Source organism: Cuculus canorus, chromosome Z, assembly GCF_017976375.1.
Source record: "Cuculus canorus isolate bCucCan1 chromosome Z, bCucCan1.pri, whole genome shotgun sequence".
Classification (NCBI taxonomy): Eukaryota; Metazoa; Chordata; class Aves; order Cuculiformes; family Cuculidae; genus Cuculus; species Cuculus canorus.
Window position 1 is genome coordinate 12,922,288 of NC_071441.1, and position 24,446 is coordinate 12,946,733.

The window sequence follows — 24,446 nt, forward strand, 5'->3', positions numbered from 1 at the left end:
CAGAGGGCTTGAAAAAAAAGCCACTGCTAGGGCTGTGGAGTTTGCCTTTCTGCAAAACACATTTCTACTAAAATAGCATTCACCAGGTTCAGTATCCAGGAAATATGGCCCAGCAATAATGGGTTTATGAATAAAGCTAGAGAGGAAAGATCTGTGAGCCTAAGTTTAACAGTAAGGTCTCTAGCCTGCTGCTACAGCTTCTTATTTAATTATGTATTTTAGAGCAACTTGAAGTGAAATGTGGCAGGAGAACATCTGTTCTACCATAATGACTATTCAAAGCATTTTTATTTGATTGTCAGTTTTGACTTCCTGATAAAATATAGTTCAGATGTACTTTCTCTACTATAATGAATTATTTTCCTTATTTCCAGGTTGCTCTATTTTTTTGCCAGAGGAATTCTGGGTGTTCATGAAACTCCAATGACCTGAAAAAAATGCGAATTTGGTATGCCATTGTTTTTGTGTTTCTTAATAAAAGACTATAACTTTACATGCCAGTTCCCTGATTCATTAGTCTTTCGGGAATGAAAGCTAATTCTGTAATTACAGCTTTGTTCCAAATCTTGATCACAGCGACAGTAGGTGTTTTCTGATAATTAAACCTTGTTTAGCTGATTCATGACTGATATTTTTACCCTTTTTTCAGTTCATGAGTAGTTCGCAAACAGGCCTTTTTTCTGGTTCCTGGGCGGTGATTATGGGAGGAGGGGGAGGAAGAGGCTAACATTAGTGGGGGACTTCCAGACTGCAAACTGTCTGTGTGTTGCTCATCTTCCCTTTGCAGTCTTTTCAGGGTGTGTGCACAGTCAGTTAGCCCCAGTGCTGGGGTGCCAGCTACTCGGAGGGTTGGCTGACCTTAATAGGACCCTGCTGAAGCCCCAGAGCATGCTCACTAACTATGAGCGCAGAGGTTTTTGTTAGCATGAGAAATCCCGTCTTTGCATGCTAGTGTGGGATTTTTGTTAAAACAGTGCAGATTTTTGTTAAAAAAGTGTTGGGAAGGGAGTGAGCGGCCACTTGGCACTGAGAGCACCTTCCAGCCTGCAGCAGGGGTGTACAGCCCGCAGTGAGCACTACTCCGTAAAGGCAAGCAAAAATGGGTACGCTGCCATGTGTTATCTAGCATAAACTGTTGCTATCTCATAGATGTGCCCCATTAGAGGGGCACCAAAATGCCGCAGCCCGGGCAGGCTGTGCACAGGAATTGGGCCAGGGATCCTGCTTGGTTTGAAGCAGTAATGCTTTGCAGGAGCATGGCAGGCAAAGGCAACAGCCTTGTCTCTGTCTCTGAGCTGGGGATATAGGGTCTGCACACAGATTAGCCTTTGCATGAATCTGGTGTCAGCAAAGAAACAAAATCCCAGTAACTCCAACTATTTTCTTAATAATGAGACAAGCCTCAGTTTCGCAAAGGGAGAGAGCAGCTCTTTTGAACTTGTTTTCCAGAGGGAGCTTCTTCAGTTGGTACATGATGCAGGAGGGAAAAGCTCAAGGTAAGAGGAGAAAACATGTAGGGAGGATGAGCACAAAGAAATTTCCTCGTGGTCTGGCAAAAGTCTCTGCCTTCTTCTTTTACTGTATAGGTTGAGACGTCCTTCTGCCTCTGAGCTTTCCAAACTCTCACTTTCTTTTTTCTTCTCTTCTTGATCCTTGTGTCACATACTGCCTGCATATCTTATTTTTTAGTGGAAAAATCCTGTTTGAGGTGTACCAATTACCTAGAAATTAAGTTGTGCTGCTGTGCTGCTACTTTTCCACTTCAAATATGCAGAATGGAATTAAAATACTTTATAATAAGACCCTTACTGTTTTATGAACTCTAAACTGCACCAAGAATATTCTACCCGGTGACCTTTATCTGCACATAATTACAGTCTGAAGCATTCTTAAATCATTGGCTAAGCTATTTCTAGTGTTATTCCGTGGTAATCTTAAATACCTAGGGATTACCAGGGATTACTGTCCTATTTTCTGGGCACAGCAGCTAGACATGTAATTAATTCTGTGCTCTGATACTTCCAGCAAGCATTGTTGATAAATCTGATTTTTTTAAAAATGAAGATTAAAATTGCTTTATTAGATTGTGTAGAGACAGATTTATAATTCTTCTCTAAAAGTTTTAGTAAATTACAAAACATAACAAAAACCTGTCTGTATAAAAAAATCCTTGCTCTCTAATGCTAAAGTTCAGTGTGTATTTTAAGCAATTTCATGATCCTATTAAATGATCACACTTCTGGAGTAAACTTCTTAATGGAATTTAAACTCTGGACTTTTGCTGGATGTTACATGCTCAAGAGGGTGAGTGGAAATAGTCACGTACATGCCACAGGTCAGCACATTGGTTTCATTCAGGAAATAAGCTGCACAGCAAGTAACACTTCTAGGGAATGGGATGTTACTCTGGGAGCCTGAAATAAGCCACTTCTTACCTCTAAGTTATAAGCAGCTGCACATGGATAGCAGTGTTGGTGGATGAAATTACTAGCATGTGACAGCTCTTTGTGAAACAAGTCTGTGGCACTAGCCTTGTTTTTAAGTGTATTTTGGGGTTTAGAGGTACTCCTTGCAAGCTATGAGTAATAAGTATTTTCAGCTGAAGCTGAATTGATCTATGAGTACCATGAGGGCTGCATTAATCACACCTTCAAGGTCAGGTCAAAAGGGACCTTCCATCTCGCAGCTTGACCTGCTGAATGTGGGACGCAGCTCCTAACCAAGTGGCTGTTACATCTGGCTCATGAATTAGTGTGGATCAGAAGAAATTTGCCCCTGGGCTTGCATCAAGGTACATCTGCCTAAGAATTAAGTTGTCTGCAAAATACAGGAAAAAACACAGGAAATAAATAAGTATCCTTAACAAACTAGGAGAAAGTACTCTGGAACACTGAAACACTAACACCCTGTCACAATATTATAGAATTTAAACATGAATAGCCCTTCTGGTCCATATTGTGTGCACAACAAAAAAAGAAAAAAAGGAATTTTTTCCCCCTGGACTGCAGCAACTATTATGCAGGCGCCCCAGTTATTTTCACATCTAGTAGTTGATGTTAAAGTATACAGTTCCTTTATAGAACTGGTAAATGCAGTGGCATGTTGCAAGCCAAAAAAATGTTACAGAAATTATGTGAAAAACATTTAGACTGTTTGCAAAGAATTTGTTAAGACTGTGTCACATATACATAGTTTCTGTGCTTCCTTCCCCCCCAGTTCAACAGAACAACAGGGACATGTGAGTTCTCCTTAGTGCTTAGTCTCTTTCAATATTGATGCTTTTTTTTCTCTGTACAATCAAAGGTGTTTCTTTTTATTCTCTTAAAACAAGGTTCATTAATGGGCATAAAGCAGTTTTAATGCTATAATACAATCAGCTCTCTAGCAGTCCTTCAGTAATCCACATATGGATGAAGGAGGATGATTTCCTGTCATCCACAGTAATGTAATTAAATCCTGTAATATACTGCTGAAAAGATGTTTTTTTTTAAGAGCCAACTACCTCTTGGGGACAGTGGTGATGTCTTTTCAGAGTTATTTTTGTTCCTTGATTTTGTATCTATCTTTATGTGTATACACTCCTTCTTAGCAAGCATTCAGGCTGGCTCTGGACATATTAGTCTGTGCTCAGTTTTGCCTATGGGTTCTCAGATACAGCAGCAGTATATGACTCATTATATGAAGATGTGGACTGTGGCTGGAAAACTTCAGAGGGCTATGAACATTTGAAAAGAACTCTACAATCTCCAATGACATGTAGTAGGAAATTTGTCTGCTCAGTGAATTGTGGTCTGTAATTTTCCACAACCAAATAAAGTTACTTATACTGGAAAAATCAAAGTCCAAATGTGTTCCTCCAGTTAAATCCTTTAGATTTATAGCAAAGCAGCTGAGCGAACAGACATCTTTTAATTTGTCACTTTCCTTCCTCTGCCTGTCCAGACTAAGAAATCTCCTCAAAGTTAAAACCCTGGCTAATAAGCAGATTAGAACTGGCAGATGTCTCTCTACGACTCTTCTTCTACTCAATAGAAGTCAGTAAAGCCTCTCTTTCATTCTACTTTTCTGCTTGCTGGTATTTTGTCACTGCGACTGCTGCAGCTCTACAGGGACAGTAACAGTAAGACATAGTCAAGGTCTTTGGAAATACAAAAGAAGAAGTAGTTCACTGCGATAACTATGGTAAATTTCATGTATTTCATCGAGATCCTAATGATTTTAGGAATTTATGTTTTCTTCTTCAGTTGGCCCATCATTCTCATTTTCCAAACACTTGGCTTCCCGTTTCAGGTGGTCTCATACATTGTACTAGCTAATATAAATAGCAAGACGTGGCCTTTTATTCTTCTACTTTCTGCAAACAGCTTTCTCTGCATTTGAACTCCAGACAAAACATAGTGGGAAAGGTGTCCAGAGTCTGTTGCAGTGGGACTGAAAGTAAGGAAACACTCTTGGTTTTAACTCCTTTTTGATGCTGAGAAAACCTTGCTCTAGTAGGAAGAAGGGATGGCTCAAGGGCTTGTGTGGTACCACCACTAGAAGGCCACATCAACAAGCTGTCAGAGGGCACCTCTGATACTGTTTGTTAGGGGCCTAAGACCAACACAAGACCCTCAGACAATACACATCAAACAGCAGCTAAGAACATGCAGCCTTCCTGCTCACCAGCAGCCTCTGCTAAAGTCATGAAGCACTGAACGATCCCAGGGATGCAGAAGCTGAAGTGCTTGCACACAGATGCTTGCTGTACTGCCCATGCTTAACTTTTCAGAGTACAGTCCTTAAATAGAAAACACCTGATGTCATCTGTGCTGAAGGTCAGCTGAGATCAAGTCAGATAAAATAAACATCTGCTTGAAACAGATTTGTGAAAACGTGTGTATAAGAAAGGTCATTTTTATGCTTGCTTGACTGATCATAACACAAAAAAAGGGGGATGGAATGTTCTATCTATGGCCTCCTTGTAGTAAGATTAGTTTTTAATTTTCATTTGAGGTTCATATACTGTGTTTCCATCCTTCCCTTTCAGTAGCACATCATCCTCTATTTTTCTTTTTTACACTTCGAATTTGAACTCATTCAAAGAGTCCTGCTCTGCCTCGAGTGTCATTTATCCTCAGAGATTTGATTTGTTAGGGGCTGCGGAGAGGAAATAAGCTCACTTTGCATTTCCAGTATCAAAAAGCAGGAGGATCCAGGGGCTATATCTGTGGTCATAAGTATCACCTAGTGTAATGTGCAGTGCATGTTGCAGGATGGGAGGAAGCTCCGTGCTCGGCTCCATGATTATCAGTCTGCTGCTGGGAGCACAAAACACTGCTGAAATCCAGGGGCTTCAGAGATGCTGTAAATGGTGCATTTATAAAGGAAGTTAAAGACAAAATCTCGTTAACCATTGGGGTCATGACCTTAAAATGCAGGACTTCTTTTCCTGTCATGTTTTAAAGCAGTTTCACAAGTCCATACTAAAACCTGCAAGTCTCTAACACAATGCTTTTCTAATTGCAGTGAATTTCTTGTAGCTAAAGTGCTTAAAACACTGCTGCATCACCTTAGTACTGACCTCTCTAGGATATTACAGCAGCACCACGTCCTATCTGGTCATGCACCACAATTTCTACTCAAAAATTTCTGCCGCAAGTAGCATGGGCAGTAAACAGGAGGAGTTAGAGTGCATATGCCTGCAGGGCTATGATGTTACTGGCATTATGAAGACATGAAGGGATGGATCCTATGACTGGAATGTTGGGATGAAGGGATAAAGGCTTTTTAGGAAGAGCAGACAGGGGAAATGAGGAGGAGTTGTTTCTCTCTGTGTCAATGACCAGCTGGAATGCGTGGAGATCCACGTGAGGATGGATGAAGTGCATATGAGTCAGGATTAGACGGAGGGCAGGGACAGGAGGCACTACAGCAGAGGTCTGCTACAAGCCACAGGACAAGGAAGAACAAGCAGATGAGGCCCTCTATAAACAGGCAGGTGCAGCCTTGGGTTCACAAGCCCTGGTTCTCAGTGAGGATTTCAGCTACCCTGGTATCTGTTTGATGGACAACACGACAGGGCACAAGCAATCCAGGAGGTTCCTAGAGTGCACTGAGGATAACTTCCTTATCCAAGTGACAGAAGAGCCAACAAGGAGTGGTGTTATGCTGGATCTTGCTCTCGCCAACAAGGAAGATGTCCAGTGTAGAGAAATCTACCACATCCTGGAAAGATTTATTCCAATGTTTAACTGTTTTCATGGTGAAAAATTTTCTTCTGGAATGCAATCATGTTCTCCTCAGGAGCAATTTACACCCATTATCCCTTGTCTTTTTCATGCAACTCCTTGTAAAAAGAGAATCTCCATCCTCTTGGTAGACACCCTTCATGTACTGGTATGTGGTAGTGAGGTCTCCCCTAAGCCTTCTCCTCTCAAGGCTGAACAAACCAGTTTTCTCAGAACAAAAGACTCCCTTAACAACAAGAAAAGCTTCTATAGGTATGTCAGTGATAAAAGGCTGACTAGGGAGAGTGTGGGCCCTCTCTGGAAGGAAATGAAAGACATGGTTACCCAGGATATGGAGAAGGCTGAGGTATTTGATGGCTTTTTTATCTCAGTCTTCACTGGCAAGGGCTCAAGCCACATCACCCAGGTTGCAGGAGGCAAAGGCTGGGACAAGGAAATTGAAGAACTGCCTGCTACAGGAAAGGATCAGGTCTGAGACTGTTTAAGGAACCCGAATGTGCACAAGTCCGTGGGACCTGATGAAATGCATCTGTGGATCCTAATGGAAATGGTAGATGAAGTTGCTAAGCCATTATCCATCATATTTGAGAAGTCATGGCAGTCTGATGAAGTTCCCACTGATTGGAAAAGGTGAAACATAACTTCCCCTTTTTAAAAAGGGAACAAGGAAGGCCTGAGAAGGTCAGTCAGTCTCACCTCTGTGCCTGGAAAGATCATGGAGCAGATCCTCATGGAAACTGTTGAGGCACAAGTTAAATAAGGAGGTGATTTGTGACAGCTAACATGGCTTCACTAAGGGTAAAATGTGCTGGACATATTTGGTGGCCTTCCATGATGGGTCTATGGAATTGGTGGATAAGGAGAGAGCAACTTATAACATCTACGTGGACTTGTACATAGCATTTGACACTGTCCCACACAGAAGTCTTGAATGCTCCACCCTGGAGGGGTGTTCAAGGCCCGGTTGGATGAGGCTTTGAGAAATGTGGTCTAGTGGAAGGTGTCCTTGCCCATGGCAGGAGAGTTGGAACAAGGTGGTCTTTAAATTCCTTTCCAACTGTTCTACTTCACTATAATTCTATGAAAATGTCTTTCTTTGACAGGAGACGGTTTTTGTTGTTCCTCTCTGGACTCTATTTCAGCAAGAATCTTTTTGGAGAGGTGGTGGCCTGAGCTGGTGTTCATAGATGTCTAAAGCCAGACTGTTCATTCTACAGGTACTGCCCAAAGCCGAGCTGGCTTTTTTCTTCTCTGTCATGTTGTAAACTTAACATCTTACTTGTCAGTAAATTATTCATAGGCTGCAAGGCCCTGAGGAACAACTAAGGCCATCTAATCTTGACCTGCTTTGTATTGAGGCTGTTTGATTTTTCCAGAAGAGAGTTAGAGCATGCAAATCCTCTAGAAAACCAGGGAATCTAATTTTAAAGACTAAATGACAGGAACTTGACTGATTCCTGTAGTAGTCCCCTCTACCTTTTTCTTACCTCCACTGCTGTGAAGCAATATCTTATTGCAAGGATTCATTTATCTATATCCAGCTCCCACCTGTGAATTCTAAACCTAGGTTAACCCTTCTACTTTGCCTTCTCTTTGTTCTTCCTGGAAACATCTCACTGGATGCATAAGCATCAGACAATCTCTTTCATAACTTTTCTCAATGCGATGCAGTGCAATGCTGTCCTTACATGGAGACGATTTACCAAGGTGGTTCAGGTCAGTCCAAAAGACCAACCAATTCTTGTTAATTGACATCCCATGAGTCTTTCTGAAACTAGCATATTTACTTGGCAAGAATTTTATTCTGCCATTCTGATCACCTGGATCGCTGGTAGCATCAACTAACATAGGATTAAGGATGTTTTCTTGGGAATATTTCTTTTCTTATAGCCCTGCTTCTTCATATCTCCTCTTTATCATCAGAGTTTGGAGAGTTATCAGTGATCCACTTTCAGATCCATAGAAAGAACTCACTAATTCCAGACAATGCAAGCTTTTTAGTGAAAATATTTGGTTAGTAAGAAAATTATTTTCCTCAACACAGACTAGTTAAAAATATATATTTTTTAAAATAAAAGAAGGTGTGCTTAAAATACGTATTATCCATGAAATCATGCTGACTGGTATTCCTTGTACTTTTAGGCTCTAGCAATTTTTTGATAAAATCATGAAAAAAATCTGGCAAATAATGCTGATGGAGTTACACTTGAATATGTTCTACTTAGAAGTTGGAGACTTTTTCTAGTATTTGTGTACCAATCAGCCTTACTGATGCAAAGAGATCTTCCACTCTGGCTACAGAACACGATCCAGCTGATTTGAAAACAGTGTGATTGGAATCTCCATTGCTAGATATGGGCCATTGGTAAAAAAATGGATGGCTTAAGACTTCTGCAGCTATTTCATAGTTCGAGCTTATAATTTCCTCATTTTTCAGAGGTACATATCTAATTGAACTTGGCGCCTGAAAGAACACCAGAAACCAGGAGGCAACTTTATATCGTTGTTAATGGGAAAACTAATGAGAAGAAGCTATTTCTGAAAACCGTCTTTTCATCAAAGCGGTAATTATCCAAGCACACCCTTACACTAACCAGGCTTCCCAAGAAGATACAGCTCTGAAGGAGGTCGGCAAAAGAACACTCCAGCCACATACAACATGTTCTACCCAGGTGCTTAAAAAAGTTCACAAAAAAAGTAATATAAAATGTAATGAACTGGTCTTAAATGTCCCTGAGATATCAGGAGGCTCTTAACCCAAAAGCACAGCAATCTTCCCTCCTCACAAATGAATTCCTGGAACCGATTGAGAATAAGTGATTTAGGGGAAGAAAGGGGTCATAAAGGTTCATTGCCTAAACTAGAAAGAAAAAGAAAACTTCAGGCAGCTTGCCTTTCTATTTCAGAACTGTATAACTCTTTTTTTCTTCTAAATTCTGTCACATGAAAGTATAAGTGTTTCCATTTCATGCCAAACTCTAATGTGACTATGACAGAGCGCACTTTGCTTTTGAACAGGCATGTTATGCTCATTCTGTGGCAGCTGATGCTGTGATATCCTCACCAGGCAGCGGTTCACCTTGGGAAAAGCACTTGCTCTGGTGGTGTCTCTCATTATGTCTGCTCCTCAACTAAACAAAAATGACCATATTTGTGCCTGAAAATGGGGTTTAGGAGCAGTGAGAGGTTATTTTACTGCTCCCCTGTTTTGTTGCAAGAATTTTTTGTTTCATCACATAGATTGAGCCCCTACATGTTGTGATTATATGGGCACCTCACTTGCAAGATTTTTTTAATTAAGTATAAAATAATTGGATTAGACTCTAATAGCTTCATACACTTTTCATCGGGAAGGAACCTGGAGTCTTCTGGGCTTCTAATGCACCAGAATTGAGCAGTCTTTTCGTTTTAATGACAGAGCTTTAATGCTCAGGATAAGGAGTCTGCCACAGCTATTTTAGCAGTTAAGTGCATTAGCCAATTTAATGAATTACTGACTAGTGGTTGATAGTTTAACATTTGATAAATATGCTAAAATATTTAAACAAAAAAAATCCTAGGTTGAAAAGGTCTTCCTCTCTTAGTAGGGAGAGTGCTTAGAGTTCTTTAGCTTTTCTATCCTTCACAATATGGAGGTTAGACAAATTCTTGAAGCATTTTATGTGCTTTGCAATCATTAATTCATTGAGTACATTTTGGACTCATGCCTTTATCTACATTATACATTTCTATAAGTATCACATACATCAGCTCTTGAACATGAATTTGGCGCTTTTTGTAGATGGAGGTTACCTAATTTACCATAAGATGATAAATATTTAAAGGAAATTACTACTATTACCTGTATGGGTGTAAATGAAGTTGGCAGTAGTATTTTGCAAGTTTCACAGAAAAAATAATTGACTACATAATTTGATATGAAATAATTGGTTTTTTTCACTGTAAAGGAGAGAGAGCTACCAAGATTCACATTTCTGATGCAGTGCTAATGGAATAAAACCTTGAAATGTCAAGGAATTCCCACAATGGGAAACATAAATTTTATGAAGATATTTGTAATTCTTCCTTGGCATGTGTGTCTACCTGTCCATCACGATGATTTAATTTAGAAGTTCATTTATTCAGGACATTGTTCTAGGAGGTAGTTTAAGCTTACTGACAGGTTACAGCGGGGAGCTGTACAGCAAAGCCTCTTCAGGCAACTAAAGGAGACTACGGGGGAAAATTGCATCTTAGCGGAGATTCTCCTTTTCTTACATGATTGTTTACTTTCCTTACTAAAATTTCTCTCTCCACTGACAGGACTTCCAGGGAGGTTATTCTCCCTCTGTACTCGGCACTGGTGAGACCGCATCTCGAATACTGTGTTCAGTTCTGGGCCCCTCACCACAAGAAGGATGTTGAGGCTCTGGAGTGTGTCCAGAGAAGAGCAATGAAGCTGGTGAGGGGGCTGGAGAACAAGTCTTATGAGGAGCGGCTGAGAGAGCTGGGGTTGTTTAGCCTGGAGAAGAGGAGGCTGAGGGGAGACCTTATTACTCTCTACAACTACCTAAAAGGAGGTTGTGGAGAGGAGGGAGCTGGCCTCTTCTCCCAAGTGACAGGGGACAGGACAAGAGGGAATGGCCTGAAGCTCCGCCAGGGGAGGTTCAGGTTGGATATCAGAAAAAAATTCTTCACAGAAAGAGTCGTTGGGCACTGGCAGAGGCTGCCCAGGGAGGTGGTTGAGTTGCCTTCCCTGGAGGTGTTTAAGGAACGGGTGGATGAAGTGCTGAGGGACATGGTTTAGGGAGTGTTAGGAATGGTTGCACCCTATGATCCAATGGGTCCTTTCCAGCCTAGTGATTCTGTGATTCTGTGTGACTTGGAATCCAAGCAGTTTTAGGAGACTGCATTGATTTCTCTTCTATTTGAAGCATTATGGACATAACAGACCTAATGGATTTAAATTTTTGCTTCATTTTTTTCAGTTCGTTTCTACAGATTGATTATTTTCTATGTCAGTATAAAACTGCCTCTCTCCATCTCTGTGAAGAATTGTTTTGTTAGGGTATTTGACAAGGATCAAGCATGGATGAAGCTGTGTAAATGTAAATTTTATAAGACCACGTAGGTAAGTCAGACATCTTTCAGCAAAACTTGAACAATAGTGACAAAAACCCACATGAAATCTCTTACAAGACTTAGTTGGTACTTACGCAGCTCAATATTACATATTATGTTTCCTATCCTTAGGTTAACCAGTTCATTTCTGGGGGCACCATTAGGCCATGCCAAATAAGAAAAAGTTCTTCCTCTGTGGGTGATTTAAGAGATGCCAAAGGCACTGGGAAACGGTATAGGTTTTATACAGCAAGAAAACTATGGTATAATTGCCATCATGGAAATGTAGTGGGACAATGCACGTAACTGGATTGCTGCCATGGTCGGATTTAAACTCTTCAGGTGGGATGGGCAAGGAAGGAGAGATGGTGGGGTAGCTCTCTAGGCTAGAGAGTGTTTTGATTGTCTTGAGCTCAATGATGGTGGTGAGAATGTTGAGTATCTATGGGTAAAAATCGGTGGAATGCCCAATAGGGCAGGTACTGTGATGGGAGTCTTCTATGGTTGGCTGTAAACTCTTCAGATGGGATAGGTGAGGAAAGAGAGGCAATGGGGTAGCCCTCTATGTTGGAGAGAGTTTTGATCACCTTGAGCTTAACAACAGTGATCATACGGTTGATGTCTCTACGTGTGAAAATCAGTGGAACACCCAATAAAGCAGACATTGTGATGGGAGTCTGCTATAGACCACCCAGCCAGGAAGAAGAGCCTGATGAGTTACTGTACAAGCAACTGGGAGGAGTCTCATAATTGCTAGCCCTTGTTCTTGTGGGAGACTTCAACTTACCAGATGTCTGCTGAAAGTATAATACAGCAGAAAGAAGACAGTCTAGGAGGTTCCTGGAGTGTGTGGAAGACAACTTCCTGACAGAACTGGTGAGTGAACCAGCTAGGGAAGGTGCCCTGCTCAACCTGCTGTTTGTGAACAAAGAAGGCCTTGTGGAGATGTGACATTCGGAGGACACCTGGGGCACAGTGATCACAAGATGGTAGAATCTTCAGTTCTAGTAGAAGTAAGGAGCAGGGTAGGTAGAATGGCCACCTTGGACTTCCAGAGGGCAGACTTTGGACTGTTGAGAAAGCTGATGGATACATTTCCCTGGGAGACAGTCCTAAAAGCCAAAGGAGCCTGAGAGGGCTCGACGATCTTCAAGAAAGAAATCCTGGCAGTGCAAAATCATGCCATCCCTGTGTGCTGACAAATGAACCAGCATGGAAGAAATCCATCTTGTCTGAGCAGAGGTTTGGGTGGAACTCAGAAAAAAGAGGGAAGTCTATGAGCTTTGGAAGAAGCTGCAGGCATATCAGAACTACTACAAAAACGAAGAGAGAACATGCAGAGAGGAAATCAGAAGGGCTAAAGCCCAACTAGAACTTAGACTGGCCAAATTAGTGAAAGATAATAAGAAAGGTTTCTACAAATTTATCAACAACAAAAGGACAGCCAAGGAGAATCTCCATGCTCTACTGGACTCAGGGGGAACAGTAGTGACAAAGGATGAGGATAAGGCTGAGGTGCTTAATGCCTTCTTTGCCTCAGCCTTTAATACTAAGGTAAGATGTTCTCCGGGTACTCAGCCTCCTGAGCCAGAAGTCAGGGGGAGAGAGCAGAATAAATCTCCAGTGATCCAAGAGGAAATGGTTAGAAACCTGCTCAGCCAATTAGACATTCGTAAGCATATGGGGTCAGATGGGATGCACCCAAGTGCATTAAGGGAGCAAGTGGAGGTGCTGACCACATCCCTTTCCATTATCTATCAGCAGTCCTAACGGACTGGGGAAGTTCCACTTGACTGGAGGATGGCAAATGTTATGCTTATTTACAGAAAGGGCTAAAGGAAGGATGCAGGGAACTACAGGCCTGTCAGTCTGACCTTGGTGCCAAGGCAGATCATGGAACAGGCTATCACACAGCACATGCAAGACAACTGCGTGATTAGGGCAAGTCAGCATGGGTTTATTTATTTATTTTGGCAGATTCTGCCAAACTACACTGATCTCCTTCTATGACAAGGTTACCCTCTTAACAGATTATGGAAAAGCTGTGAATATAGTGTAGATGGACTTCAGTAAAGACTTTGACACTGTTTTTCACAGTATTCTACTTGAGAAACTGACTACCACTGGCCTGGACAGGCACACCCTCTGTTGGGTAAAAAAATGGCTGGATGACTGTGCCCAAAGAGTCGTGGTGATTGGATTTAAATCCAGTTGGGGTCCTGTCACAAGTGGTGTTCCCCAGGGATCAGTGCTGTGTCCAGTTCTGTTCAACATCTTTATCAATGGTCTGGATGAGGGGATTGAGTGTACCTTTAGTGAGTTCGTGGCTGACACTATGCTGGGCAGAAATGTCGACCTGCTTGAGGGTAGGAAGGGCCTACAAAGGGATCTGAATGGACTGGGTGGATGGGCTGAGACCAGCAATATGAGGTTCAACAAGGCCAAATGCAGAGTCCTGCATTTGGGACAAAAGCCCATGCAGTGCTACAGACTAGGAGAAGTCTGGCTAGAAAGCTGCCTGGAGGGGAAGGACCTGGGGATGTTGGTTGACAGCTGACTGAACATGAGCCAGCAGTGTGCCCAGGTGGCCAAGAAGGCCAATGGCATCTTGGTTTGTATCAGCAACAGTGTGACCAGCAGGACCAGGGAAGCGATTGTGCCTCTGTATTTGGCATTGGTGAGGCCACACTTCAAACACTGTGTTCAGTCTTGGGCCCATCACTAGAAGAAAGACATTGAGGAGCTGAAAAGTGTCCAGAGAAGGGCCATGAAACTGGTGAAGGGGCTGGAGGACATGTCTTACGAGGAGCAGCTAAGGAAGCTGGGATTTCTTAGCCTAGAGAAAAAGAGGCTGAGGAGGTTGTAGAGAGGTGGATGTTAGTCTCTTCTCTCAAGCGATAGGTGATAGGACAAAGGGAAATAGCCTCAAGTTGTGCCAGGAAGGTTCAGATTAGATGTCAGGAAAAATTTCCTCACTGAAAGAGTTAATCAGGCACTGGAAGGGCTGCCCAGGAAGGTGGCTGAGTCACCATCCCAGGAGGTGTTTATGGTAGGCAAGGGACTCAGTTAGGTGGTTTAGTAGTGGACAGGTGTGGCTGGATTCAGTGATCTCAAAGGTCTTTTCCAACAGAATGATTCTATGATTCTATGGTTTTACTCTGTCAAGACTGCTTTCTTGTTGTTTTTATTTTGATAATTTTTTAGGCTGTCAATACCTTCATTCCAACAGGCAAAATAACAGCAGAGATTACCTGCCACTGTGACCAGACCCGGGTTACATCAGAGGGAGAATTGCATGTGTAGCTGCAGCTTTCTCTTAGGACATCATGCAATGCTGTTAGAAACAGCTGGATATGTCACAATTAGATACCATATATTGCTGTGTATTGCCATTCGTGTGCTCAGTGCGTATGATCTTATATATTTTTCTGTAACTTTGACAGATGTTTATCAAGTGTGAAAAATCATGCATGCTGCAGAAAAGTCAATTAATTTCACAGAGACTTATAAAATGGGACAGGAATAGGTCAGGACATGGAGCAATGAGGGACATCGTGTTTCCTCCCACTACTTACACAGAGAACAGTCTTGTGGATATGCCACAGCCCACTGTCTGGGTAAAACACATAGTGGGCATCCTACTCTCTGAGGAACATAGGCATTTCCACCAGGTGCAAACACTGCACTTCATGTCCATAACCATCTCTGTTATAGATAATAATAGGACCATTTGATCCTAAATTTGGCAAGCATAGCATTATCTGCCTTATATTCCCACTGGAAAGACAGAAAAGGCTACCCCTGAGGTATGCACTATTGCTCTGTAAATGAGGAATGAAGGGTTTCCAAAGAATGCATGTACTACAAAGTGAAAATGTCAGTGCACTCAGAAGAACCTCAGCTGAGTGCAGGGGAACCAGCTACTAAGAGCTGAGATGGCAGTAACTTTCAGAGATTCAAAATGAAAAGATTAATTAGGTCTGTACAGTGTACAGCATCCTCTTGTTGGAAAAAAAAAAAAGGCTTCAGGATTTCAGGATACCTTGATGAAGTCTTTAGGCTCATGAAAGAGTTTGATAATTTATTTACCAGTGCTGCTAGAAAGTACAACATAATACAAAAGCAGGGGTAGAAAACAGCCTTGATGGGGACCTTCAGCATGTAACTGAGAAAAGGTAAAGGACAAGTTTTAGGCAATCCAGGAAACTCCTAGAATGCATTAAATATAATTGCATAACCCAGGTAATAGACATCCCTACCCAAGAGTATGCAGTACTGGACTTGGTGGTCACCAGTGCAAGTGAGCTCATCAGTGACATCAAGATTGGAGACAGCCTGGGCTGCAGCGATCATGCACTGGTGGAGTTCAAGCTCCTGAGAGATACAGGACAGGCGAGGAATATAGCCAGAACCCTAAATTTTAGGAAAGAAGACTTCCAGCTCTTCAAGGAGTTAGTCAGACCCTCTGGGAAATGGTCCTCAGAAGCAAGTGAGCAGAACAGAGATGGAAAATACTTGAAGATGTTTAGATATCTTTAAGACCAGAGAGCACAAGAGTTCTCAGTCCCCAGATGCAGACAATTGGGCAGAGAAGGAAAAAGACCAGCATGGCTAAATTGAGACCTGCTGGTCAAATTGAAGACCAAGAGGAAGCAGCCCAGGTAGAATCATAGAATCATGGAATCATAGAACGATAGAATCACAGAATCATACAATCACAGAACAGTTTGGGTTGAAAGGGACTTTAAAAGTCATCTGGCTCCAACCTCCCACCCCACATGTGCAGGGACACCTATCACAAGACCAAGCTACCCATGGCCACATCCAACCTGGCCTTGAAGACCTCCAGGGATGGGACACCCACAACTTCCCTGGGCAACCTATGCCAGTGCCTCACCACCCTCATAGTGAAGATATTCTTCCTTATGTCTAATCTAAATCTTCCCCTCTCCAGTTTCTACCCATCACCTCCAGTCCTATCACTACAAGCCTTTATGAACAGTCCCTCCCCAGGTTTCTAGCAGGTCCCCTTTCGGGTACTGGAAGGTCACTATAAGGTCTCCTCTGAGCCTTTTCTTCTCCAGGCTGAACAACCCTGACTCACACAGCCTGTCCTTGTATAGAAGGTGCTCCAGCCCTCTGATCATCTTTGTAGCCCTCCTCTAGACCCGTTCAACAGCTCCATATCCTTCTTATGTTGAGGATTGCAGAACTGGGCACTATACTGCAGATAAGATCTCACAAGAGGGAAACAGAGAGACAGAATAGAGGAATAGAGGGGCAGAAGGTAGTGCAGGCAGGGACAGGTAAACTGGAAAAAGTATAGGGACAATTCCTGGTTGTGTAGTGATGGGGTCAGTAGGGCCAAGGCACAGCTGCAGCTGAAAATGGCAAGGGCAGTAGAGACTAACAAGAAGGGTTTATACAGGTGTTTTAATCAGAAAGGAAGGCTAAAGAAAACACACACCAACTGATGAATGAAAATGGTGACATCATATCAATGGAGAAGGAGAATGCTCAGATACTTAACAATATTTCTGCCTCAGTCTTCACTTACAGCCTTTCTCCTCACCCCTACTGGGTCAACGGAGAAAAAGAAGGGAACCAGGGGTTATTGCCCCACCCACTGCAGGGGAAGATCAGGTTCATGACTGAGTAGCCTGTACATCTATAAGTCCATGGACCTGATGAGATGCATTCCAGAGTCCTGAGGAAACTGGCTCATGTGGTTGCCAACCCACTCTCCAGGATATTTAAAAAGTCATGGTGGTCAGGGGAAGTCCGTCATGACTGGAAGGCAACATTGTGCCCATTTTTAAAAAGGGTAAGAAAAATGACCCTGGGAACTACTTACTTGTGCCTGGGAAGATCATGGAACAGATCCTCCTAGAAGCTACGATAAAGCACATGGAGGACAACACAGTGATTCAAGACAACCAGCCTGGTTCCACCAAGTGCAAGTCCTGCCTGACCAACCTGGTGGCTTTCTATGATGGGGTTACCACAGGAGTGGAGAAAAAAAAAGCAATGAATGTGATCTATCTGGACTTCTATAAAGCTTTTGAAACAGTCCCCCACAACATCCTCTCTCTAAAGCTGGAGAGGGACTATTCATAATGGATTGTAGTGATAGGTTGAGGGGGAATGGGTATAAACTGGAGAGGGGTACATTTAAATTAGTCATAAGGAAGAATTTCTTCACTATGAGGGTGGTGAGACACTGGAACAGGTTGCCCAGGGAAGTCATGGATGCCCCATCCCTGGAGGTCTTCAAGGCCAGGTTGGATGGAGCCCTGGGGAGCCTGATTTAGTGGCATGTCCCTGCCCATGGTAGGGGTGTTGGAACTAGATGATCTTTCAGGTCTCTTCCAACCATAACTACTCTATGATCCTATGATTCTACGATTCCCGGAGCTCCCTTCAGGTACTGGAAGTTTGCTATAAGATCTCCTCTGAGCCTTCTTTTCTCCATGCTGAGAAGCCCAACGCTCTCAGCCTATCTTCATATGGGAGGTGCTCCAGCCCTCTGATCATCTTTGTAGCCCTCCTCCGGACCCATTCCAACAGCTCCATATCCTTCTTATGTTGAGGATTCCAGAACTGGACACAATACTCCAGGTGAGGTCTAACAAGAGAGGAATAGAGGGGCAGGATCACTTCCCTCACCCTGCTGGCCACACTTCTTTTTATACAGCCCAGGATATGGTTGGCCTTCTGGTCTGCAAGCACAAATTGCTGGCTCATGTTAAGATTCTTATCGACCAGCACCCCCAAGTCATTTTCTGCAGGGCAGCTCTCAATCACATCATTGCCCATTGTGTACTGAAAATGGGGATTGTCCTCACCTGGGAGTGGGACCTTGCACGTGGCCTTGTTGAGCCTCATTATGTTCTCACAGGCCCACTTCTCCAGTCTGTCCAGGTCCCTCTGGATGACATCCCATCCTTCTGGTGTGGCAACTGCACCATTCTGCTTTGTGTCATCTGCGAACTTGCTGAGGGTGCACTCAATCTCACTATAATTGATGAAGATGTTAAACAACACTGGTTCCAGTACAGACCGCTGAGAGACACCACTCATCACGGATCTCTGGACTTTGAGCCATTGACCACTATTCTTTGAATACGACAGTCCAACCAGTTTCTTATCCACCATACTGTCCATCCATCAAATCCATATCTCTCCAATTTAGAGATAAAGATGTTGTAGGGGACCGTGTCAAAGGCTTTACAGAAGTCCAGATAGACCACATCCATCGGTTTACCCATGTCCACTGCTGCGGTTACCCCATCATAGAAAGACACTAAGTTGGTCAGACAGGATTTGCCCCTGTTGAAGCCATTAATCACCTCCATGCCCTCCACGTGATTTAGCATGTCTTCTATGAGGATCTGTTCCATGATCTTCCTAGGCACAGAGGTGAGGCTGACAGGCCGGGAAAGCTGGGGAGGGACTTTTTACAAGGTCATGAAGTGACGGGACGAGGGGGAATGGCTTTAGATTTAGATTAGATATTTCAAAGAAATTCTTCACAATGAGGGTGGTGAGAAACTAGAATAGGTTGCCCAGGGAAGTTATGGCTGTCCCTTCCATTGAAGTGTTCAAGGCCCACGTGTTGCTGCCCATGGCAGGGTGCTGGGAACTAGATGATCTTTAAGGTGCCTTCCAACTCAAACCATTCCATGTTTCTATGATTCATTGACAAGGTTCTTCTTCCATTTGAACAGCTCGATTTTGTCTGGAAGAAGAACCAGGAGGCTGATACATATGGTGATTATATAATGCAAAAAATTCTGATGGGCTGATCTGCCACAAAATTAGTCCTACCAATGTGTAAGAGACCTTCCAGTGAATGAAATAAGGCCAAACTAAAATTCAGAGATATGAAACTAACTGCTTACATTTTTCTGACATACTTAGATCTTGCTAGCTATACTTTATAGAAGAAAGAATTGGTATAATGTTGGTGACAGAATTCCTTGAGTAACCAGATGTAAGAATAAAAATAATGTTTCAAACCTTGGTTTGTTGTAGTTGCAAAGTAAAACACTCCAATGAAACCTTGAATTCTGATTGAATTTCAAAAATGTTTGTCAAAATCACTCAAGAATGAAAACATTCAGAGGATTAGCAAGTTGAGATGAGCCACTGTGTTTATTTTGTTAGCCCAGGTTACTCTCCCATCCCATCATTTGTGGTGTACTTCCTGCAAGCCTGTGAGCCTTGTACTTGTTAGCAGACGTTTATACAAAGTTGGCTATAATTAAGGAAGCCTGAAAGTTTAACTGGACTCTCTGATTTAGATATTGAGTAATGAAAATATTACCACCCTGTTTGACATGCTTGTACTGCATAAAACCATGATAGAATTGTTTGGGGTGAAATGAAGGGAAAAGTCTGGGTGTCTATAAGGAAGAAGGAGGCAGCCTGACAGGTGGAGGGAAGCAATGTGGGCAGTTTTTTCAGCTGCCACATGGATGGTCACAAAACCTGGGTTATGAGGCCACCCTTACAGTTAGTCTGCACTTAACCCATCCCAGACTGTACTTTTGGGAAATTATCCTGTCTGCTGAATCTGCTCTGCAGATGTCTGTATGGGTCAGAAATATGAACAAACTGATGTTTCTTCCCTCTGAGACAGGCAAGTTGTTAGGAATATCAGAGGTGGCAGAAATGCCAGCTACAGTAAACTTCACTGGGACTCAACTCTTTTTGATCCCTTTAAGGGTTCCGGGCATTGAAAGGAGGAGAGGAAAATCAGGTCTTGCAGTTAATGGCAGATGTCATTAAGCCAATTTACTAATCCAGAGTGAGAAAAGGCAAAGAAGGGGAGAGGACCAAGGTAAGAGGAACCTGGCCACACCTCTGCTTCTCAAAACAGCATTCTGCAGGTGACACTGTGCCTTGCTTGTGCAGCTCTGCCTGGAGTAGCCTTGCTCCTGCAGCTCCCTGGCCCAAACTGGGTGTTCAGCCAGGCTCAAGTCATCCCTTTTTCCTGAAAAAGATCTTGTTAACAAGCCTGGTTTTCTAAGCTTACAGGTTCTTATATTATGGAAAATAAAAGACTTTAGTGTTACTATCAGGAAATGGATGGACAGAAGTTGATAGAATGAAGGAGAAAACTATCCCCTGTAATTTATAGTAGTAATCTCCAGCACATTTAAAGGGCAGTAAAACTAATGTTTCTTCTTTGCTGCCAGAATAATTCTCTTGATTTTCCAGATCTATGTCCGGCAAATAAACTGGCTTCCTTTTTTTTGGTTTTTTTTTTTTTTTTCAGAGGGTGTGATACAGAATGACCATTTGCTAGTGTCACAGTCAGTAGGCTGCTTCCTTTGCTCTTCTGAACTGATTTTCTGGAAGAAAAGGTCCTTATAGTCAGTGGGTGTACAGCCTTGATGACAAAGTGCAGGAAGGTTTGCAAAGGCTAGCAGCTGATTAAATGTTTTTATTTAGGCTGTCATTTATTTATTTAATGCATCAGTAAATTCTTATTGTTGTTTGATGTGAATTGTTGTGTTAATAGTTATGGCAACATTTTTTACTTATGCTAAAATATAGCCTTCTTACCACCTTTTGTTACTTTTTTTAAAATTACTTTTTTTAAAATGATTTTTTAATTACTCTTTGTAAAGGTTTTAAATGGTGTTTAATAAAATATCTTGATAAAAACTTGACTGTCCTGCAAATAGTTTTAGCTGCTACAGTGTTGCCAATGGAGAAAATTAAAATTTCTGTGAAGGAATCAATGAAATATTCCTTTAGCTGTGGAAGAAACCAATGTACCACTGTTGCTTCCAAGCAACCCTAGGCAATCCGGATATAGGCAGCGATGTTATTATTGCTGAGGGTAGACATCTATCCTTATCAGAGCCGAGGGCAGGGTGAGAACTAACTTCTCCGGGCTGGACCTGTTAAGTTTTGCATGGTGAAAAAACCACCCTCAAAATCTTTAACATTAAATCAGTCCCTTTTATTCAAGCATTCAAAATGCTTTAAAAGCCTTAGCTAATGAAGCCTTACAACACCCTGCAGTATGCTGTAGGGAAGTGCTGGATGGGATTATTAGATTGACAAGCTGCCAGCTGGCACAGAGCCCTGTGTGTCCTCCCGTTGTTCCACCACGCAGGAGAAAGACCTGATTAGAGATTTGCTTGGCTACTCTCCATTACCAAAAGTAGACAGACTGATATCTCTAAAGGTGTTATGGGGATGTATCAGTTGTGATGTGTTTAATAATAACACAGAGATATGATCTCTTGTTTGCAAAAATACGCTAACTTCTCATTAAGAGAGTCATGAGATGTTGCAACAGCATTTGGTGTTGCAGCCCTGCCCCTCCATGTAGGCTTCTTGGGTCTCCATTCAACACCTCCTTCTTAGAACTTTTGCTTCTCCTTCTGCAATTTTTACAGGTTTCCAGAAGCAAAGAAAAATGTTGCAAAACATCATTCTTTACACCTTCCCCTTGTAAATGTAAAGAGTGTGCTGGGTTACAGCAGCATGGTGGACAATGAGAGTTTACCAGCATAACACAGGGTAGACCTGGCAACACAGTAGTATGAAATTATAACTGAGTAGCCAGCACCAATGGGAACTAGGTAGACATGTAGAAGATAAAGACAACAATAAAAACATAATAGCTTACCTTAAAAGAAAACACAAAAAATGAGTGATGCTAGTTGCAAAAAAAAAAAACCTAACAACTAGCCAGGCGCTTCAGTGGTAAAAAAAAGTGGATGTTTTAAAACTGTTACAAAAAGTAAGCAAGCTAGGACATAAAAAGGACTGCCTATTGCTTCCATATTGTTTACATGCTGGACTCGTGCAACAGCAGAAGCACTAACAGCAGAGGTTACTTCAGAGTGCGTGGTGGTGGAGGCAGCTGCAGCACAACATCCAGTGCCCAGGGACCTGTGCACCACAGGACTGTGAGCTTCATGCTCCTGTGGACAAAAAAAGGTTGCCGCTGCTGTTTTGCTGCCATCATATGTAATTTTCCAAGCAGCTCCCACACAGTGGATTTGGCATATGTTTTTGATCTCGGCTTCCCAGCAGCATTGGGGAGCCCCCACAGCTAAACAATGGACCAAACTATGAAATACAATTTTTCTCAAAACTCAGTTGAGAACTATGGGGTTTGACTTGAAAACATGGATGTGGGAGCCACTTGACAGTTTTGAATCTTAATGGGGATTTGTCTCAGACTTTTTGGGGCTGGGCATCCCAACTTGGGCTCCGTTGTGTTTTTCACAAGTTGTCTGACCTTGCTTGCAATGTAATAATGCAGATGGGTTTTTTGTAGCAAGTAGTGTGTGTTTGAGTCACACGGTATCCTTTGCCCCCACTTATTTGGTGTTTCAAATAGACATACTCCTTACAGCTGTCATTAGAAGGGATAGTCCTTTGGGCCTAATCTAGCATGCTATTTCTTTTTACTTGTTGTGAGCCTGGAACATCAAGATAAAATTCCAAAATGGTCATAAACTCTTGCTCATCTTATCACATTTCTTTTATTAGGGCAGGACCCTCTGAAGAGCTTATTTGAATAGCTTTTCTTTCTTTGTGGTTTTCAATGAAACACATTTCTGAGAACCAAGCCAATGAATGCAAGCACTTTGTTTTTTTGATTATTATAGTCTTGAAGATTAGTATCTATACATATGTATGTTTCAATTAGTACCTATATATATGTTTACTGGGTACTTTTTTTGTAACCGCTCTTAAAATATCAGTTTGCTTCAATGCAACAGTGTTTTCTGAGTTCTCCCTCTTTCTATCTCTTTATTTTCCTTTTTACTATCTATTAATTACTCTACATTAATTCTGTCTTCATTGTTGCTCGACTTAACTCTTAAGACACTTTTGTTCTAGACGTTATCACCATAGAAGGCCTTTCCTGCCTCTTAGCCATCATTTTCATTGCCTTCACTCCATCTCCAGTGGGTGTGTGTACTTAAAAATTGCTTAATTACAAAACCTGGTCTTCTGAGACTCGGCCATGATCCCTCGATTTTGCAGGGCTGAAACATTCTCTCTCAAGATTCAGTCACAATGCACAGATTTTGCGTGGCTTTGATTAAGTCCTACAAGTGTGGACTATTGCTGTATTCACAGACTATATTCCATCTTACAGATCAAATAGCTGCCTCTGAAAAAGGTTATCTAAATAATTTTTCTGTCAATGCCATTGCTTAGTTTTTTCACTCTCTCTTAAAAGGCAAACTGTGGTTTTGGGACAGGATGAGTAGTTATTAATATATGCATTGAAGGTGACACAGGCCAGCTGCTGAGGAGCCACCATGGCTGCCTCCTTCCCTGGGAGTGAGACTCCCTTGGGAGCTGGTTGTCGTGGCACATGGGTTTTTGCTTGGGCCACGACTGCTAGCTGAGCAGCTCAGTCACAGTTCCCTGTTCCTTTCTGTGAAATGATGGCAGAACCTACTACTTGACTAAAATAGATTGTCTCCTTTCTGCCCTCAGTAGTCTCCCAATTGGAAGGGCTTGATTCAGGCAGAAATGCACAAGGGAAGCCATAGGAAACCACATCACTCTCCCCTGACTCTGTATGCAAAATCTAGCCATAATTGCACATTTCATGCTTGTAGAACTTTATAATTCATATGTTTGCAGAGGACAAATGTCATCTTATTTGACTGTCTGGTGAGAACTCAGAAATACAGCTGACCAAAGACAGACATAACATTTGTATTGCTTTCTAGAATTGCACCCCTTGCTTTCACAGCAGTCCTTGCTATTCTCTTTTCTGTGGTTAAAACATCTCTGAATATACCAAGTAACAGTAATCCGTTTATGGATTAAATTGTCAAGCACAGGCATCTTGAGCATTAGGCAATTCTAAGTTGAGTTCTGCCATTTGCATCTGCTCGATACAACTTAGATCTAGATACAACTTCCGACACTGTATTGAGATTGATTTAATATTCTTTTAGAAGCTGATACTACTTGATATCAATCACTGAAAACTTCTTGTCATTTTTTTTTTGGCAGTAACAAATAATTCTGATGCTGATACATCTCAATGGAGTGGATGTTCCCACATCTGTGTTCAGAGCACAGACTGGTTTTGCCAGCATTGCCTGTTGGAAGCTCTCT

The 24,446-nt window shown here is 42.2% G+C and overlaps 1 long non-coding RNA gene across 1 annotated transcript in view; it reads left to right on the forward strand.

Moving 5' to 3' along the window:
• The first annotated feature begins 401 nt into the window (after positions 1–401).
• The window catches only part of LOC128850384 (uncharacterized), a 109,126-nt gene continuing 85,081 nt past the window's right edge, over positions 402–24,446 (forward strand). The window contains exon 1 of the long non-coding RNA XR_008447746.1: positions 402–448. This is a non-coding gene — a long non-coding RNA (uncharacterized LOC128850384). The remainder of the gene's footprint in view (positions 449–24,446) is intronic.